General features: G+C 37.7%; 1 protein-coding gene across 5 annotated transcripts in view; it reads right to left on the reverse strand.

Moving 5' to 3' along the window:
- The window catches only part of prage, a 286,738-nt gene that overhangs the window by 44,187 nt on the left and 226,156 nt on the right, over nucleotides 1-16,395 (reverse strand). The window lies entirely within an intron of this gene.

A 16,395-nucleotide genomic window follows, 5' to 3' on the forward strand; every position in this document is an offset into this window, starting at 1 on the left:
ATTATTTGTCGTTTCATTTATGTGTTAATCATCGTCAATAGATGGCAATGGGCGCCGCAGGCGTGTTTACATTTGTAAAAAAAAAAACAGTCAAACAACGGAGCAATTGAACGATAAACAACTAAATTTTCGTGCTGCGTAAATAAAACTATACACTACTGATATGATGATTATCACAACCTCCAACTGTTTTACATAGCTAATCAGCTACTATGCCAATTTGTAGCCTATTAAACCATATGTAGGTACGATTAGCAAAAATTCAATAATCGTAGCTATTTCAATATCTTTGAAAATTATTTACAATATTTGAGTTGAGCATTTACTTGTTCAAGGAACAAGCTTATAAACGTAAATCTATCCTATACACACAAAATACAAGACTAATACCTACATTTGATATGTATTTTAAAAGCAATGCTGTTTAACGTTAAATTTAGGATGTCGGTTCGCCAACTTAAGAGCCAGACATTGTTATAGGGCAGAAAGAAACATCCAAGACTTCAAAATATATTAGAGATATCAAAACAAATATAGATCAGAGTTTGCCATCTTCAAATTGGTTACCGATCACGAATGGTATAAGGTATATAGAAAATAAAAAAACGGGGTGTAGTTTAACATAAATTTTCATTAACGACATTATTCGCTTCTCTTGCATACCTTTCAAAGGTCAACAGAATAACAAATTCTACACAGTGATGCCTCTACTCACCCCTCGCATATCAAATTCTCAAACCTTCGGTCATCTAGTTATATCTTCCCGCTAGAAAAATGGAAGACAGTCACGCGAGGCGGCAGTTTCGCACTACATGTTTAATGACTACATCCGAACTAGTGCTAACCTGATACAGAGCGGGAAAATTGGTAGCCTCACTTTCTACCAACAACGCTGAAAGCTGAGCTATATTTATTTACAATAGTAACTCAAAAGCTGCGTCAGAACCATTTTAGAATGCGTTCAAAAGGTCTAAAAATATAGTTTTTTTTTATACGAAGGAAAACAAATGAAATACCCTTCGGAGAAAAAATTTAAATATCGATGCAAATTTTAAGAGACTTATTACTGGTATTTTATCAGACTAAAACTGATTGGGGTGCAATACTCTATACTCAAAAAAATACGAGAAATACAATTAAAATTTTCGAAAAATTTTCCAAAAATTTCGACTTTTTCGAAAAAGTGTTTGCATGGTTTCAATTACAAAACTTAGAAGCTTTTTCCTAAAATATTGAAAATAAAAAAGTAAGGAATGCTAAGTTGGGGTGTAGCCTAATATTACATACTCAGCTGAGAGCTTTGGAGACAAAATAAGGGAAAATAACCATGTAGGAAAATGAACCTAGGGTAACTTTGGAATGTATGACATGCGTATCAAATGGAAGGTATTAAAAAGTATTTTAAAAGGGAGTGGGCCATAGTTCTATAGGTGGACGCTTTTTCGAGAAATCGCCATAAAGGTGGACCAGGGGTGACTCTATAATGTCTTCGTATGATATGGGTATCAAATGAGAGGAGTTAATGAGTATTTTAAAAGGGAGTAGCCCTAAGTTATATATGTGAAGACGTTTTCGAGATATCGACCAAAATGTGGACCATGGTGACCCAGAACATCATTTGTCGGGTACTGCTAATTTATTTATATATGTATGTAAGACCACGAGCAGTATTCCTGCCTAGATTCCAAGGGCTTTTGATTTTGCCCTGCAGAACTTTTTCATTTTCTTCTACTTAATATGGCAGGTGTCACACCCATTTTACAAAGTTTTTTCTAAAGTTATATTTTGCGTCTAAAAGCCAATCCAAACACCATTTCTCATCTCTTTTTTCGTATTTGGTATAGAATTTTAGCATTTTTTTCATTTTCCGAAATTTTCCATATCGAAAAAGTGGGCGTGGTCATAGTCGGATTTCGTCCATTTTTACTACCAAGATAAAGTGAGTTCAGATAAGTACGTGAACTAAGTTTAGTAAAGATATATCGATTTTTGCTCAATTTATCGTGTTAACGACCGAGCGGAAGGACAGACGGTCGACTGTGTATAAAAACTGGGCGTAGCTTTAACCGATTTCGCGCATTTTCACAGAAAACAGTTATCATCATAGATGCTATGCCCTTACCTATATTCACAAGGATTGGTAAATTTTTGTTCGACTTATGGCATTAAAAGTATTCTAGACAAATTAAACGAAAAAGTGCGGAGCCACGCCCATTTTGAAATTGTCTTTTATTTTTGTATTTTGTTGCATCATAATATTACTGGAGATTAATGGTGACATAATTTACTTATATACTGTAAAGATATAAAATTTTTTGTTAAAATTTTACTTTTAAAATTTTTTTTTAAAGTGGGTATGTTCGTCATCCGATTTTGCAAATTTTTATTTAGCACATATATAGTAATAGGAGTAACGTTCCTGCCAAATTTCATCATGATATCCTCAACAACTTCCAAATTACAGCTTGCAAAACTTTTAAATTACCTTCTTTTAAAAGTGGGCGGTGCCACACCCATTGTCCAAAATTTTACTAATTTTCTATTCTGCGTCATAAGGTTTAGTAATGTCTATTACTTTGGTATGAATTATCGTACTTTTTCGGTTTTTTCGAAATTTTCGATATCGAAAAAGTGGGCATGGTTATAGTCCGATTTCGTTCATGTTAAATAGCGATCTGAGATGAGTGCCCAGGAGCTTACATACCAAATTTCATAAAGATACCTCACAATTTACTGAAGTTGTCGTGTTTACGGACAGACGGACGGACATGACTAAATGAATTTCTTTTTTCGCCCACATCATTTTGATATATGGAAGTATATATCTTTCTCGATTAGTTTATGCCATTACGGGGTACCGTTATGCGAACAAAATTAATATACTCTGTGAGCCCTGCCCAGCTAAGTATAAACATAAAGTTAAAAAAAAAAAAACAGAAATATGTAAACAAAGCTATATAAAGTTAATGATATAATAAATTCACATAAATAAATATGCGAAAAACTGTTAGCATAGAGCCTATCAGAGAATGTATGACATGCAAAATCAATTGCAATTAGATCACAAGAGCTCTTGAATCTAATTAATAGCTATTTAACAAAGTAAAGTTGGCAAAACAAACAAAAAGCTGAGAAAAATAAAAATAGTAGTAAAAAAAACTTAAAAACAAAACTAAAAAAAAAAAATTGCATATGCTACGAAATATTTAGAGTGCATACAGTGATACTCAACTCATATATTTTAAAAAAATAAACCAAAGAATTCTTAAAAAAAAATTTAATGTTTCTATAAACAGATTATTAAAAATATGTATTTAACGCATATGTATTTTTTTCGAAGCAGGAAATTGTAAAACAAAAAAATATATCTTTAACCATTCCGAACTTCTTGCCAAATATGGGTTTTACCTAAGCCCGTTAATATTTTATTATTCGCAAGCAAGCGTCGAAAAACATAACAAAACAACAATAAGATCAACAGGAAAAACAAAAATAAAACTTGAAACTGAAATAAAAACAATTGGAAAAAATAATTTATACTTAATCCCAATCTGAAAGTTCCAGTACAAAAAAAATTGGGACAAGCAATTAAAACCTTGTTTCAGTAAAACTTGTTTTTTTTTTTTTTTAATTTCAAGTCCTTAGCAAACAAAAATCTAAAAAATTGCTAACCACAAAAATTCATAGTAATAAATATTTGTTTTATTGTATGTTATATATTTTTTAAGCCCCTGAAAAAGATGAAAAAAATGCATGAAAACGCGTAGCAGGAAATTTCTTTTTATTTATCTGCCTTAAACGAAAAAAACATGAAACCAAAATAAATATATGTAAATAAAAATCTCAATGGAAAATATTTTTTATCGTCCATAACTACACATATATGTATATCTTATGTATGAAGAAACACCGCAAAAAAAAGTAAAAAAAAAAATTTGCAAAAAAAATTCGGAAATTTTTGTATGAAATTTTCTGGACGAACAAAAATAAATAGTAGAATACTATTTTTAAAAATATTTAGTTGTTTGTTGCAGCTCTGTGATAGAGTACCTCACTTTAGAAGGAAAATTCAGCAAAACAATAGGGGTATTCTCTCTTTCTAGAAACCACAGAAAACATAGAAAGTTTTACATTATACTCTCAAAAGTTTTCTGCACGCAACAGCAAAATAAATATGTGCAAATTTTCCGACGGTTTCTACATTTCCTATAATCATTCCATGTTGATATATTAGAATAGAAAAATTATAAATGTGACAAGAATGATGAAAAAAAACAACAATTTTTTCTTCGGGGCAGTTTTGTGAACTTTTTAATTCATAAAATATACCTATAACATTTAACTTTTGCCGCTTGATGCATAATCAGATCTAAAGGAAATTACTAATGTAAGTGGTGCGTTCTCTGAGTGTTGTATATTTGGTTTGGAAAACATGGAATATTTTCTATGTTTACTACGTTTCCTAGACTAAGAGAATTGCCCTAATGAAAAACATTTACATTGAACATTTTTCACATTATTTTGTGATATCTTTCTCTACTCATACTCCCTCCCTCACTCGACTGTGATGCGGAAGACGTCCCGAAGTGACAAAAATTAAAGAATTCTATTGCATTATTATTATTTATGATGGGTTTGGAACAGAACTGTCGGGACCGATATTTGATTATATTTTTTTTTCTCCTTTTTTTTTGTTGTTGTGCAATGTTCAGAAAATTGAGAAAATCTTTCGATAATTGAAATAAAATATTACATAAGAGATCTAGGCAAAATTAATTGTGGGGATATGCGAAAACTAATAAACATGGAATATTTTCTATTATGTTGTCTTATTTAAGACCAGCCAATTTCAGGCGAGATATCTGTACAACCTGTAGAGCCGAGTTGTTGTTGTTGTTGTTGTAGCGATAAGGACACTCCCCAAAGGCCTTGGGGAGTGTTATCGAGTTGATGGTCCTTCGCCGGATGCACATCCGGTACGTTCCGGTACCAAGCCCGACCATCTCGGGAACGATTTGTTATGACCACATGCGACCTTCTAGGCCATCCCGCCCTCCCACCTCCTAGATCAAAGAGGAGTTCGGGGTCGCCAGAGTCCCGGCTGTTAATGAAACAGGATTCGCCACTGATCGGTAAGGTTGACAATTGGGTTTGGAGAAGCTATGTATTGCACTGGCAACCAGAAAGGGCTGCGCTACACAAACCCCTTTAATCCAGTATTTTAGTCGCCTTTTAGCCGATTCACCGGTACGTATACGTAACATTTATTTTTATTATATGGTGCTAAAAATATTTCAGCTAAAACATTTGTATCCCAAAAAATTATTTCCTCGTAAAAATAAAGGAACACAGTTTCCTTGAACTCTTAGAAAATTGTGAGATTACAATTTCTTAAATATTTACATTTTTGGAAAAACTTCAAAATTACTAAATATTCAACAAAATTTGTAAAAACTTTAGTGAATTTAAAAATAACTTTTTTGAAAAATCACAATAACTTTTATCTATTTTGATTATATGGCATTTAAGTTTTAGTTTTCTTATTATTTATAAATTAAAAACTAACTTAAAAAAAATTATGAATAATAAATGAAGAACTGTGACTTCACTTTGGCTATTTTTCTATGTGAACTTTTTCATAAAGCACGTTTTTATAGTGAAACAAATTTTCTTGTTATCATGTTATTCTTTGTTTTATATTAGTTTTATATAAACTTAATTTATTGGCCAAATTGACGTATGCATGTATAATGAAATGAAACAGCAAAAAAAGCTAAAAGAAAAAAATATGAATTTTTGTTCTGAATTTTCTAGACGTATAGTCGCAGCATTTCATTCTGAAAATACTACAGCATATTAAGGGAGTTCAGAACTTTGTGTATTTGATGTTGGGAACTTTGCTATAGCAAATGAAAGCCGCGGATCGTGAACAACTTTTCTCGATTTAAATTTTTTGTACGCATATTTTTTTTTGTTTTGACCGTTTATGATTTGCTTTCCATTATTGAAAAAATAAACCATGGTTTTGATGTTGCGTAATGGTCAGGAGGTAACAAATGCATAGCCATATATTTTGTTAGTGTGTTTTAAAAAATATGCCACACAAGTTTGCAATGCAATGATGCTAGACCATTTGCACAGAATCCTGAACTCCTTTATTGAGCCACTAGACTTTCTGGGGCTTTAATTTTAGTTTTTTTTTCACAATATAATATTTTCTACTTTTAAGTTCTGTTCGCTTAAAACAATCCTATTCCCGATAATCTAATTATCTATACCTTCAGCTTACCATGCCCTCCCCACGCTCATGTACACATAAAACGATTTTATTGTCATCGGTGTCTGATTAATCTAAATTGTTTATGTTAAATTTATGTTAAATTTGATGATATAAGGCGGCCAATACCCACTTCTCTCTTTCCCACCCCTGCATGCTGCATTCCTAGAAATTATTGTATTTTCATCGGTCCCTGGTAAGTCCATACCGCCCAAATTAAATCCTGGCACATTGACCGTCACTTGTTCTCTTTGTTTACGTCTCCGAAATTTTGAAACCGTTGGGTTGTTAGTAGGGCTGTGAACTGCATCCGGATTTTGCAACTATCCGGATAAACCGGATATTCGAATAACCGGATAGCTAAGCAAAAAATCCGGCTATCCGGATATCCGGATACATAAATGGGAAATCTGGATATCCGTATGTCCGGATACTGGAATATAAAAGTTGAATATCTGTATATTAGAACTGAATGAAGCAAGCTTCGAAAAATTATTCACAAAATATGTTTATAGATTATTAAATTAACGTTAAAAATTAAAAAGCTACAATTTTACAAACATCAGCATTTTTTTTTTTTGTTATTAATGTTAAATAAACATAGGTATATGGTACATCAATTGTTCCTTTCACTGGATATCCAAAAAGACGGTTATTAAGCGGATCTTCATAAATCAGGATATCCGGATAGTTTAACAAACGAATATTAACCGGATATCCATGCCGTCTCGATTTTATCCGTGTCAACGGATATCCGGATGGATATCCGGATATTCGAATATGCGGATAGTCCCAGCCCTAGCTGTTAGTGATAGTTGAATGCCCTACAACATTTCAATGTTATTTTACTATTCGCAGTGACCGAATTCCCTCCTTTCTTCTTTGCGAATTCTAGTTATGTTCATGACCTTTTTAAATTATGGTTTCGTTATCGGTCATTGATAAGTCTTTAATTTTTAAATTATTATCATTATACCATATAAAATTTGAAATAAACAAAAAACTTGGCTCACTTGATTTCCTCTTTATTGTAGTAATCTGCACTAGCTGCACTTCAGCACGCACCCACTGTACTATATATAGATATATGTTAGTGCATGTATGTATCTTTATCAAATAACATGTGCGAAAAGTAGGTAGCACGCTAAAATGAACTTAACAATTTACTAGCGTGTAAAATGCTGGTGCGCTTGTGACTTGAAACACACGCTATGGCACTTGTACTTTGAAACAACAAATACAAGCGACTTGATGAAAAACGTATATTTTTTGCAAATATCGTACAAGTGAGCTATTTCAAAAACTTTGACTCTTCATCTTATGCATACTATCGTGTTTTTTAAAGTCAATACCGACCCATCAGCTTGATCAATTGAATAACAGCGACACTGCACATCGAGTAAAGGCTCGTCAAAAGTTGGAAACACGTTAAGCGCACATTGACGGAATAATCAGCTTTTTTCCAAGTTCTGAGTAATGTGCATTTCAAATGTTTCGCTCTTTAGATCAAGGTGTGCGACATATGTAAGTACGCTTTAATTTATGCCAAATAAAAAAGGCAAGCCGGCATTTTCAAGGTCTAATTTTTTCCTATTACTCAATTGCTGCTACTACCATTGAGTTGCGGGTTATTGTTCTCAACTTCTTATAACTATCGTTCTCTTAAACCCACAATATTTATATTCTTTTGTTTAAGTGCTTGTTCGTGAACAGCATGCAAGTGCGATTGATTTGAATGGTGTCGGTTTTTTTTTCGCTTTGAAAAACAAGCCGAAGTATAGAAAAAAAATAAGAGACAAAAAAATAAAATTGGCCAACTTATAGAGAAAAAAAAACGCAAAAAACAAATCGAATTCAGCATGAGCAACAAATTGGTGACGTAGTAAAAAATGAGGCAACTATGCCGGTAGTAAATTTGCAGTTTAATCTTACCGGCATTTGCGAGCTTGCTTGAACTTGTGGTTAGTGTGATAGTCTTTCACAAACATAAGCGTCGCAGTCGACTGAGCAATTGCCAGTTGAGGTCGGTGCTTTATTATTTATTTTTAATTATGAGAGCCTCGGCTGCTTAAAAGACAGGATTCGCCACAGATATGTGAGGTTGCCAGTTGGGTTGCAGAAGCTACAAATTGCGCTGGCAGCATCTTGAAAGGGTTGCGCTACACAACCCCTTGAATAATTTGGGTATTTTAATCACCTCTTATGACAGACATAACTGCCGCCATTATATTCTAAGGCCCCTAGGCCGCTGGGGGTACTCGAAAAGGCTCTGATGGGGGAGCGTTGAGTCTCAAAATATGTAATCCGCACATTGCTGTATTTGAAAAGTCTTTCGAATTTACAAATGTTAATCTATGGTGATATTATATTCTGCAGAGGGCACTTTTTGGCATGCCCCACCATCGGAGCATTGACCCAAAAGTGCAATGACCTGTGATAACACCCGTAAGTAAGTCACTGCACATTTGTTTAGCTTGAAAAGGAAACTGGAAAAATATGGCAGCAAGGACCTGGAAGCATTGCAAACATATGCCTCAATTTCCCTGCGGTGTTCGTATGGAGCTGACTGCCTCGGTTGTATCCTTTTTATACTCAGCTGAGCAGAGCTCACAGAGTATATTAATTTTGTTCGCATAACGGTACCCCGTAACGGCATAAACTAATCGAGATAGACTTCTATATATCAAAATGGTCTGGGCGAAAAAAGAAATTCATTTAGCCATGTCCGTCCGTCCATCGGTCTGTCCGTAAACAAGATAACTTGAGTAAATTTTGAGGTATCTTAATGAAAGTTAGTATGTAAGTTCTCAGATCGCTATAAAAAATGAACGCCCACTTTCTCGGTATCGAAATTACCATTACCAAAGATGGGCAAAGCGATGAAACTTGGTATATGGGTTGACCTTATGACGCAGAATAGAAAATTAGTAAAATGTTGGATAATGAGCGTGGCACCGCCCACTTTTAAAAGAAAATAATTTAAAAGTTTTGCAAGCTGTAATTTGGCAACTGAGTATGTAATGTTCGTTTACACCCGAACTTAGCCTTCCTTACGTGTTGGAAACTAAAAAGCAAGATTAATTATTCCAGAAATAAATTTTAATTGCGTATAGAAACTAATTCAAAAGTTTTGTTTATGTATTATAACTAGGCTTTCAATCTTATTTTATATATCTTCTGTCGTAATTTCTCTTAGTAGACTTAAGTTCAATAAAATGTTAACTCAATTAGCAAGTTAGAACTTATTAGAAATGTTCACTCATTCAGCACCCATACTACACACAAAACCGTTAATTATTGTGATTTGTATGTTATAAATTGGGTGGATTATGATCGATTACTTTGAGTGGTTGAATGACAGTTCTCGATATATTGTGTATGATGGTTAAAAAACTAAAACAAAAAAAAAAAAAAACATAATTAATAGTATTTGCCAAGACTTTCTTTTCTAGAGAACAGAAACGTAGATAAATTGAGAATAGAATCCATGAACTCCAAAACGTAACTATCCACTTTTCTCCTGGAGTACTTAAATAATTACTAGTATATCCCTTACATATATCAAAGTTATAGCTTTTACGGAGGTTTCTATACATGTGACTGAGTTTATGTGGAGTAGCTTCAAACCAAAATTCACTAACCAGCCGTTTTTATACTCAGAGTGCTCTTCACACAGAGTATATTAACTTTGATTGGGCAACGGTGGTTGTACAGGTATAAGGGAATCGAGATAGATATAGACTTCCATATATCAAAATCATCAGTATCGAAAAAAATTTGATTGAGCCATGACCGTCCGTCCGTCCGTCTGTCCGTTAAAACGATAACTTGAGTAAATATTCACCAAATTTGGCACACGAGCTTATCTGGACCCAGAATAGATTGGTATTGAAAATGAGCGAAATCGGATGATAACCACGCCCACTTTTTATATATATAACATTTTGGAATACACAAAAAACCTATTTAGTAAATAATACATCTGGAATGTTGAAATTCGACATGTGGACTGATACTGAGACTCTTGATAAAAATTTGGAATTTTTTTTAAAATGGGCGTGGCACCGCCCACTTGTGATAAAATCAATTTTACAAATATTATTAATCATAAATCAAAAATCGTTAAACCTATCGTAACAAAATTCAGCAGAGAGTTTCCCTTTACTATAAGGAAGGCTTGGAAAAAAATTTACGAAATCGGTTAAGGACCACGCCCATTTTTATATAAAAGATTTTTAAAAGGGTCGTGGACGAATAAAATAAGCTATATCTTTGCAAAAAAGTGCTTTATATCAATGGTATTTCATTTCTCAAGTGTTTGTATAACAATGAATAGGAAAAACTTCAAATTTTAAAAAATGGGCGTGGCACCGCCCCATTTATGACTAAGCAATTTTCTATGTTTCGGGGGCCATAACTCGAAGAAAAATCAACGGATCGTAATAAAATTGGGTACACAAATTTTCCCTATAGCAGGAAATATTTCTAGTAAAAATGGACGGGATCGGTTAAAGATCACGGCAACTTAGATATAAAACAAGCTTAAAAGGGTCGTAGACGAAAATAATAAACTATAACTTACCAAAAAAGAGTTTTGAATCGATAATATTTCACTTAGTTATTTTTTTTAAACGAGCGATGTCACGTGTTATGTAGAAAAGTAATTTATCTCAAATGAAATGTACAATTGAACCGCATGCTGAGTATATAATGTTCGGTTACATCCGACCTTAGACACCTTTAAAGTCCCATTACTGATACTTAGCATAGACTTGACTTGGCTTGAGAACTGTCACTTACAGATCTGTTAAATGAACATTGCATTTTACTGATTACTCAAAACTTAGCAACACCTAACTTGGCTTAGAAGTCTGTTGAATTTGATTTTCTATGTAAGTTCTAAATGACGTTTACATTTTCAGATGCCATTTGTTTGTTTCCATTTCATTTTGACATTTTGTTATACAAATTGACATTTATTGATTATGATGCCAGATTGTATGCGCTAAGTGGAGTATAATCAAGGCTAAGTTGCCAAGTATGCGCCAAGTCAAGTCAAGTATACGCTAAGTATCAGTAATGGGGCCTTTTCTTGTTAGTATGTCATCTCAACTTATACACCCATCTAGCGGCAATTATTGAAGACTCGCAGCAGTGGTGGAATAACTCGCTGCAAAACAGGTTGTACTTAGTACCTGAGCACGCACTTCTGTTGGTCATAGTGAATAACCTATAGCTGAATAGGTTGCGATAAATCGTGGAGACACACACTTTTCGGTCACAGAAGTGGAGAATAGTGTAGAGAAAAAATAAAGAAATTCCAGTTGCAACTGAGTATAATGCATAGTGAAATTTAACAGTGCTAACTTTCTACGCAATCTAATATATATTATAAATGGCAAAGTTTGGATGTGAAGATGTTTGGATGTTTGGATGTTTAGATGTTTGGATGTTTGGATGTTTGGATGTTTGGATGTTTGTCCAGACGTTTGTCTTTGTGACTCAATCACGCAAGAACGGCTGGACCGATTTGGATGAAATTTTGCACACATATAGCCAATAGTCTAGAAGGATCTACTAACTATATATTTTTGAAAAGGGGCGTGGTCCCCGCCCCCTAGGAACAGTTATAATTTAATTATTATATTTTTTCGTCTTTGCGACTGAATCACGACAGAATGGCTACACGGATTTTGACGAAATTTGGGACACAGACAGTAGTCTACTAGCGAAATTTTTTTCGAACATGGAAAGAGGGGTGGGGGTCCCACGACCCCTTCGAGAAATTATTTTTCAATAATTTTTACACATTATAACTTTACGTATACTGGCCTTCACCAATATCACAGACTCAAGGGGTCAAATAAGTCGAGGGCTTACAAAGTAAGCAGTGATACCTTCCGCCCGCCTCCCCCCTTTATCTCCCCCTCTGGTGTAAAATCTATAAATTGTTATAACTCAATATAAATTTTCTCCTAAATCAATAGTTTTTGGTATCTGGTACATACAGAACGAGATCTAGACAATTTTGGAGGAACGATCAGTGGTCATCTCCTCTACTCCCGCCATCCGCCCTCCATCAATTGTTTTTATTAGCACGCTTTTATTAACTTTACCTGTATGTTTCTATGTAACTTTTTATTCGCTCCAATGCGCCTGCTGCCTTATTAACATGGTTTTATAATTAGCTTCACCTTATTTGTAATCCCGTAAGGGTCATATCGAGACCCTCCGGGATCATTTCTGGATGGTTTTCGGGATCGGTACGGGATTACGCCGGGGTAATTTCGGGACTTTTTCGGGACTATTTCGGGATCATTTCGGGACCCTTCCGGGATCATTTCTGTATAGTTTTCGGGATCCGTCCGGGATCCCGTCGGGGTTATTTTGGGACATTTTCGGGACTATTCCGGAATCATTTCTTGACTATTTCGCGATCATTTGGGGACCCTTCCGGCATCATTTCTGGATGGATTACGGGATCCGTCCGGGATCCTGTCGGGGTCATTTTGGGACTTTTGCGGGATCATTTGGGGTCTCTTCCGGCATCATTTCTGGATGGTTTACGGGATCCGTCCGGGATCCTGTCGGGGTCATTTTGGGACTTTTGCGGGATCATTTGGGATCTCTTCCGGCATCATTTCTGGATGGTTTACGCTATCCGTCCGGGACCCTGTCGGGGTCATTTTGGGACTTTAGCGGGATCATTTGGGGTCTCCTCCGGCATCATTTCTGGATGGTTTACGGGATCCGTCCGGGATCCTGTCGGGGTCATTTTGGGACTTTTGCGGGATCATTTGGGGTCTCTCCCGGCATAATTTCTGGATGGTTTTCGGGATCCGTCCGGGATCCTGTCGGGGTCATTTTGGGACTTTTGCGGGATCATTTGGGGTCTCTTCCGACACCATTTCTGGATGGTTTACGGGATCGGTCCGGGATCCTGTCGGGGTCATTTTGGGACTTTTGCGGGATCATTAGGGGTATCTTCCGGCATTATTTCTGGATGGTTTACGGGATCCGTCCGGGACCCTGTCGGGGTCAATTTGGGACTTTAGCGGGATCATTTGGGGTCTCCTCCGGCATCATTTCTGGATGGTTCTCGGTATCCGTCCGGGACCCCGTCGGTGTCATTTCGGGACCATTTGGGGTCCATTCCGGCATCATTTCTGGATGGTTTTCGGGATCCGTCCGGGATCCTGTCGGGGTCATTTTGGGACTTTTGCGGGATCATTTGGGGTCTCTTCCGGCATCATTTCTGGATGGTTTTCGGGATCCGTCCGTGATCTTGTCGGGGTCATTTTGGGACTTTTGCGGGATCATTTGGGGTCTCTTCCGGCATCATTTCTGGATGGTTTACAGGATCCGTCCGTGATCCTGTCGGGGTCATTTTGAGACTTTTGCGGGATCATTTGGAGTCTCTTGCGGCATCATTTCTGTATGGTTTTCGGGATCCGTCCGGGATCCTGTCGGGGTCATTTTGGGACTTTTGCGGGATCATTTGGGGTCTCTACCGGCATCATTTCTGGATGGTTTACGGGATCCGTCTGGGATCCTGTCGGGGTCATTTTGGGCCTTTTGCGGGATCATTTGGGTTCTCTTCCGGCATCATTTCTGGATGGTTTACGGGATCCGTCCGGGATCCTGTCAGGGTCATTTTGGGACTTTTGCGGGATCATTTGGGGTCTCTCCCGGCATCATTTCTGGATGGTTTTCGGGATCCGTCCGGGATCCTGTCGGGGTCATTTTGGGACTTTTGCGCGATCATTTGGGGTCTCTTCCGGCATCATTTCTGGATGGTTTACGAGATCCGTCCGGGATCCTGTCGGGGTCATTTTGGGACTTTTGCGAGATCATTTGGGGTCTCTTCCGGCATGATTTCTGGATGGTTTACGGGATCCGTCCGGGACCCTGTCGGGGTCATTTTGGGACTTTAGCGGGATCATTTGGGGTCTCCTCCGGCATCATTTCTGGATGGTTTTCGGGATCCGTCCGGGATCCTGTCGGGGTCATTTTGGGACCTTTGAGGGATCATTTGGGGTCTCTTCCGGCATCATTTCTAGATGGTTTTCGGGATCCGTCCGGGATACCGTCGATGTCATTTCGGGACTATTTCGGCATCATTTGGGGTACCTTCCGGTATCAATTCTAGATGGTTTTCGGGATCCGTCCGGGATCCCGTCGGAGTCATTTCGGAACTTTTTCTCGACTAATACAGGATCATTTGGGGACCCTTTCGGCATCATTTCTGGATAGTTTTAGGGATCCGTTCGGGATCCCGACGGGGTCATATCGGGACCATTTGGGGTACCTACCGGCATCATTTCTGGATGGTTTACGGGATCCGTCCGGGACCCTGTCGGGGTCATTTTGGGACTTTAGCGGGATCATTTGGGGTCTCCTCCGGCATCATTTCTGGATGGTTTCCGGATCCATCCGGGATTCCGTCGGCGTAATTTCGGGACTATTAGGGGGTTATTTGGGGACCTTTCCGGCATCATTTCTGGATAGTTTTAGGGATCCTTTCGGGATCCCGACGGGGTCATATCGGGACCATTTGGGGTACCTACCGGCATCATTTCTGGTTGGTTTTCGGGATCCGTCCGGGATCCCGTCGGGATCATTTCGGGACTATTTCGGGATCATTTGGGTACCTACCTTCATCATTTCTGGATGATTTTCGGAATCCGTACGGGATCCCGTCGGGGTCATTTCAGGACTTTTTCGGGATCCGCCCGTGATCCCGGCGAGGTCATTTCGGGACTATTTCGGGATCATTTGGGGTACCTAGATGGATAGTTTTCGGGATTCGTCCGGGATCCCGTCTGGATCATTTCAGGACTTTTTCGGGATCATTTGGGGTATCTTCCGGCCACTTTTCTAGATGGTTTTCGGTATCCGTCCGGCATACCGTCAGGGTAATTTCGGGACTATTTGGGGATAACTTGGGAACCTTTCCGGTATCATTTCTGCATAGTTTCCGGGATCCTTCGGGGATCCCGTCAGGGTCATTTCGGAACCCGTGACTAATGCTTGATCATTTGGGGACCCTTTCGCCATCATTTCCGGATGGTTTTCGTGATCCGTCCGGGATACCGTCAGGGTAATTTTGGGACTATTTGGGGATAACTTGGGAACCTTTCCGGCATCATTTCTGTATACTTTTGGGGATCCGTCCGGGATCCCGACGGGGTCATTTCTGGCCTATTTCGGGATCATTTTGGGGTACCAACCGGCATCATTTCTGGATGATCCGGGATCCGTCCGGGATCCCATCGGGGGAATTTCGGGATCATTTGGGGTCCCTTCCGGCATCATTTCTGGATCGTTTTCGGGATCCGTCCGAGATCCCGTAGGGTTTATTTTTTTACTTTTTCGGGAAAATGTCAGGGAATTTCGAGACTGTTCTTGGATCATTTGGAGATCCTTCAGGGATAATTTCTGGATGGTTTTCGGGATCCCGTCGGGGTAATTTCGAGACTTTTTCACGACTATTTCGGGGTCAGTTGCCCTTAAAGATCATTTATGGGTGGTTTTCGGGATCCGTCCGGGATCCCGTCAGGGTTATTTCGCGCCTTTTCGGGACTATTTCGGGATCTTTTTGGGACCCTTCCGGGATAATTTCTCTATGATTTTCGGGATCTGTTCGGGATCCCTTCGTAGTTTTTGCGCGACTTTATCTGGGATAAATTGCGGACCCTTTAGAGATCAATTCTGGATGGTTTTCGGTATCGGTCTGGGATCCCCTCAAGGTCATTTCGGGACTTTTTCGGGACTATTTCGGAATCATTTTGGAACCCCTCCGGCATCATTTCTGGATAGTTTTCGAGATTTGTCCAGGATCCCGTCGGCATCATTTCGTGACTATTTGGTGTCATTTAGGGACACTTCCGGGATCATTTTAGGTCTCTTCGAAACCGGTAATTCAGCACACATGGCCGTGGATTTACGGCAAATTATTCGTAATTAAAATTCGGTATGTTTTATCTTTAATATATCACAGCTTTTTCGTTCTATTTTTAAATGAATCCTGTAACGAACTATTACAACTATAATTAAAATTTTTGTAATATTTTAACCAACTAAATACCCGAAAAAGCAACACTGCTTTCATTTAAAAA

This window comes from Eurosta solidaginis, chromosome 4 (assembly GCF_040869045.1).
Source record: "Eurosta solidaginis isolate ZX-2024a chromosome 4, ASM4086904v1, whole genome shotgun sequence".
Taxonomy (NCBI): Eukaryota; Metazoa; Arthropoda; class Insecta; order Diptera; family Tephritidae; genus Eurosta; species Eurosta solidaginis.